This window comes from Centruroides sculpturatus, unplaced genomic scaffold (genome assembly GCF_000671375.1).
Source record: "Centruroides sculpturatus isolate CEXI.00-Female unplaced genomic scaffold, Cexi_2.0 scaffold634, whole genome shotgun sequence".
Lineage (NCBI taxonomy): Eukaryota > Metazoa > Arthropoda > Arachnida > Scorpiones > Buthidae > Centruroides > Centruroides sculpturatus.
This window is the reverse complement of record NW_019384759.1, coordinates 66638-72657: the sequence shown is the minus strand read 5'-3', so window position 1 is coordinate 72657 and position 6020 is coordinate 66638.

Genomic DNA, 6020 nt, shown 5'->3' with positions numbered 1-6020 from the left:
ATGCTAATCTTGTTTATATAATAGAAATATTTAATTTTAATATAATAATTATAATTTAAATTAATTAATTATGTCAAGAAATAAATGAAATTTAAGTCTATGGAAGTCATTTTTACTGCATTTTCTTTTTCTATTTATACAAAATTATTATTAGAAAAATTATTCGTAGACAAACTTTCTACATAGGAAAGCTTATTTTTAGATTGTAATGTTATTTTTGAGTCATTATTTTTGCTTATAAATATACTGTATTGTACATATGATTAATTGTAGGTCTAATTATACAGGGTGTTTTATGAATGTTTAGCCAAATTTCAGAGGTCTTTTAAGGGAAAACCCATCTATAAGCCTGAATAAAAATGTCAAGGGCCTTTTTTTAATCTGAAGCGAGTTATTAAGCGTCAAAGTATAGTGACGTTATTTCTATTTTTTAAAAGTCTGTACTGCATCATACCGCTTCAATATGAAAAGATCGTCATGAGAAAACGAGGCTCTTTCTTCGCAGACACCATTGACAAAATTGTAATCGTGGTGGTAAATCATGAGGTACAAATGCCTGCACTCACTGTATATTCTATACGAGATAGATACAATTGGATTTCATGAAGAATTTGCCACACACTTGAATGAGTAGCGCCTATTGTAGGACTATTTATCAGGATTCTAGCAATAATATGTTCCACCATATCCGGTGTTGGTGCTGTTCTTGCTCTTCCTCTATCAATGATGATTGTTGAAGATGCCTGTTTCTCGAAGCCACTGATGAACAGCTATAAAGGCGTTCTTGGCTGCATTAATTAATTAAATTAAAATGGATTAATTTTAAAAAATGAGTTGTTCGATAGACTTTAAAAGCTTAAGCTTAAAGACTTAAAAAAACGGAAATGACGCCATTTAATAACTTGATAATTAAGCTTCAAATCATAAAACGACCCTGTAATTTTTAGGGTCTTTTTTTAAGCTTCCCCTACTACAAGCTTCTGAAATTTAGCCAAAAATTTCTGCGACACGTGTTTAATTTTCGTTGACATAAAATACAGTAACTAAAACACTTTTTTATCGTTAGATATTATAAAAATTATAAATTCAAACGTAAATTCTTAGAACGATAATAAAGTAGATAGGCGTAACAACTAATAATTTAAAAATTTCAATGACAAATCACAAACTCATACAACTATAAGAAAGATTTTGATCACTAGCCAAATTTTAATAAATATATTCTATTCTCATGACAGAAATACTGAAAAATTTCAGTAAGTTTATGAAAAAATACAAAAAGAAACGAATAATAATAATAATCTGTTTATTAAATTAAGGTTAAATATCATTTATTAAACATTAATGAGTCAAGTGCGAATTAAATATATCAAAATATTTTGAAATTGAATAAAGTGTTTACAGATTTATTGCGATATAATAATAAATTTAAAAAAAGAAATTATGTACATTTTTGAACACGTGTTTAAAATTTACATAATTTATAATAAATGACCCGTGAATAAAATAATTAATTTCAAATTGAAATCGATTATTTTACTCACGACTTAATGAATGAAAATTTAATTAATAAATTTCAGTTTCCTACTATCAAAATCCAAGTGTTCAGAGAAATAATCAATTTTCTATTTTGAAATTGATTATTTCTCTAAACACGTGGAGATCACATGGATTAAAAAATTAATTAGTTTTATTCATAATTAATTAAATAATTAATTAAAAAATTATTAATTTAAATAAACGATAAAATAATTAAAAATTAAGTTTTACACCTTCTAAATACGTGTGGGAATGTTAAGAAAAAATTTATTTTTGTTTGACCTCAATGTTCCTAAGTCAGTGACCTTTCTTTTTAATTTCTGGTTCCTCCTATTTTCAAAAAAAAAATTAAAATATTTTTAATTAAAACTTTAACAAAATTTAAGCTGAAAACAAATAATGTATTTATTAGAATATTTCCTGAAAATTTTGGAAAGTTTTTAATCTTAATTCAGTTAATATTTTGATAATTTTATTGTATATGATAGGGTCGTGTTTGTATACATTTTCTAAATGTGACCTGCTCTTAACGACCTTCTTACATTTAAAATAATTTTTAGGTTTGGTTAATTGTTTTGATGAACAGGATATGAACGCCCTTAAAATAAAGAAAAACATTTAAATAGCGAAAATGCATGTCAATGTTTATATAGAACCTCCATCTGAAAGCTTAGCTCACATAGGAGACATCTTTAGGTAAGTAAAACTCCTTGTTAATTTTAAAATTTATCATTTTAGTATTATAATTTTTTATGAAATTTTTACAGAATTTCAAAATAAAAATGAATCGTTGTACATTTTTCTTTTGTTTCTTCGTCTTTACAACGTTATCAATTACTGGAATTAATTCCCTGTTCTTGAAATTCGCAAAGAAAAGCAGGCCAGTTCCTTTGTATGTTATCAAACTAGAATATCATAGTTTATACTTTAGGCTACTTTAATTCATCGGATTTAAATTAATTATCTGATTTTTAAAGTAATAATATATAAAATTTAATATGCCCCTATTCTAGTTATCCGTATTATGGAAGCTATGGCAATTACGGAAATTACTATCCAAGATATGGAAGTTACGGTAATTATCATTTACCTGGAGGTTATTATGGAAATCAAGGAGCAATTTACAGTTACGTAGTTCCTGTTCGTTACTTTCGTGTCTATCCAGATTATTATGATTATAATTCTGATAACTACAAACCATCGATCTTGACATCAAAATTTACAAGAATTCAACAGCAAAACGACGAACGTTGGTGATATTTTTAACATTAACAACATTAAACTTATCAATATTATATATTTTTAATTGTTAATTAAATCATAAAATATCATCTTATTCACTAAGATATTTGTATAAATTATATATAAATGTATTATCTTACGAATTAAATTCTTACGATTTTAAATGAGTTTATTAATAAAGTTGTATTTATATTATAATATAAAAACCTAATTCTCAATTTATTAATTAATATGTCATTATCTAACACAGTTTTGGAGTATGATTGAGTTAATAAGAATAGTCAAGAAATAAATGAAATTTAAGTCTATGGAAGTCATTTTTACTGCATTTTCTTTTTCTATTTATACAAAATTATTATTAGAAAAATTATTCGTAGACAAACTTTCTACATAGGAAAGCTTATTTTTAGATTGTAATGTTATTTTTGAGTCATTATTTTTGCTTATAAATATACTGTATTGTACATATGATTAATTGTAGGTCTAATTATACAGGGTGTTTTATGAATGTTTAGCCAAATTTCAGAGGTCTTTTAAGGGAAAACCCATCTATAAGCCTGAATAAAAATGTCAAGGGCCTTTTTTTAATCTGAAGCGAGTTATTAAGCGTCAAAGTATAGTGACGTTATTTCTATTTTTTAAAAGTCTGTACTGCATCATACCGCTTCAATATGAAAAGATCGTCATGAGAAAACGAGGCTCTTTCTTCGCAGACACCATTGACAAAATTGTAATCGTAGTGGTAAATCATGAGGTACTGTATAAATGCCTGCACTCGCTGTATATTCTATACGAGATAGATACAATTGGATTTCATGAAGAATTTGCCACACACTTGAATGAGTAGCGCCTATTGTAGGACTATTTATCAGGATTCTAGCAATAATATGTTCTACCATATCCGGTGTTGGTGCTGTTCTTGCTCTTCCTCTATCAATGATGATTGTTGAAGATGCCTGTTTCTCGAAGCCACTGATGAACAGCTATAAAGGCGTTCTTGGCTGCATTAATTAATTAAATTAAAAAGGATTAATTTTAAAAAATGAGTTGTTCGATAGACTTTAAAAGCTTAAGCTTAAAGACTTAAAAAAACGGAAATGACGCCATTTAATAACTTGATAATTAAGCTTCAAATCATAAAACGACCCTGTAATTTTTAGGGTCTTTTTTTAAGCTTCCCCTACTACAAGCTTCTGAAATTTAGCCAAAAATTTCTGCGACACGTGTTTAATTTTCGTTGACATAAAATACAGTAACTAAAACACTTTTTTATCGTTAGATATTATAAAAATTATAAATTCAAACGTAAATTCTTAGAACGATAATAAAGTAGATAGGCGTAACAACTAATAATTTAAAAATTTCAATGACAAATCACAAACTCATACAACTATAAGAAAGATTTTGATCACTAGCCAAATTTTAATAAATATATTCTATTCTCATGACAGAAATACTGAAAAATTTCAGTAAGTTTATGAAAAAATACAAANTGTTTAAGAATTTTCCCTTTAGTTTATTTACAATGAAAAGATTTTATTTTTGGTCTTCTAACCAATTATAAATTACCAAACATCTTTTAAAATCCCGTTTTCATTGAAAATTAAATTTAAAAAAAATCAATTTAAACCTAATTAAAAAACATTATAAATAAATTGAAACATTTCTTTCGAAATTTTATGAGTCATAGATAATTAAACCATTACTTAAAAATATACAGTCAAACCTTTATTCTATATGCACTTTTTTTTTTTTTTTTTAATGTTCTTAGTAAATGGCCGCTGTTTAGAGGTGTCCGTTATTGGAGGTTCGACTGTATAATTAATATTGTATCATTAATTAATTAATTTTATTTAGAAATTTAATCTTTCAATTGTTTTATTAACAAAATTAAACCAATTGATATACGGGTGGTCTATAAGTCAGTTAACCATGTTTTGTGTTCTAGGTACACTTGCGAATATGAATCGCAAGTTGAGTGGATTAAGTAAGTAAAAACACGATTAAAAAAGTAAATTAATTCAGTCGTTATAACGGTTAACTGACTTTTAGGCCACCCTTTATAAAGTTTGGGTTCTTTTCGTGATCTTTTACATTTTAAATTATTTTAAATTATTTATAAATTTTTACAATATTTATGTGCAAGATCCATTCATAAGAATTCAATACGAAGACTGTTTACGAAACTGGAAGTATTTAGGAAAGCGTTATATTGAAGTTGTCAATATATACACAGACACACATACGGTCAAACCTCGATATAACGACAGCTGTAAGATGTCAGCCTATTTCTGTGAAGGACTCGAATTCGAATCCGGACGGATCGAAAATCCCGAGAAAATTTTTTGGGGTGTTCCTTTCCGGATGGGTCCAATCCCTCATCATTGGGCCGCCCCATTTTTGGCCTGACCCAATTTATAATGGGCTTGATAAAAAGGACCTATAAGGAGGAAAGAGTAAAAAATATCTCGATATAACGTACTGTACATTATATAATATATATAATTACATTAAGGTTAATTAATTTTAAAACAAGCCCTAATAAGTAAGGGGGAAATATATTACTTGTAATAAGAACAATTTTAAATTATAATTATATAAATTAAAATTATTATTTATATTATTATAATTTAGAAATTGATTTAAATATTGCCTTAATTTATATTAATTAAATTTTATAACGTGAAAATACACAATTAAGTACGTAACAATTATATAATAAACACTAATGAGGGACATTTATTTTTAATTTATGCTAATTCGAATTGTTTAAGAGAATAATAGAACACTTTATTTGTAGTATCATTCTATGAACATAAATTAATCATTCATTGATATCATGAATATTTATTATCAGTAAACAAATTATCCAAGCGTAACTTTATTATACGAGAGACCACAAGTTCACATAAAGAAAAAATATATATATTTAACTTTATGAGAACAAAATTGATGTCTTTGATAGCCTAGAAGTTGAGAATTTTCTACCTTTCAAGTTTTAGTGTTGGCCCTACAAGTCACGTGTCTACGTAGATCCGAATTATTAGAGAGATTGAGGCGCACGTTTTAAACGTGTAAACGTGTACGTGTGACGTTCGGCGCCGCTTTCCCGTAAGCCTAAAAGTTTGACAATGGTGTTTGGATAGTCGGTGGAATCACGCTCGACATTTCAAACACCATCGTCAAACTTTTAGGCTTACGGGAAAGCGGCGCCGAACGTCACACGTACACGTTTACAC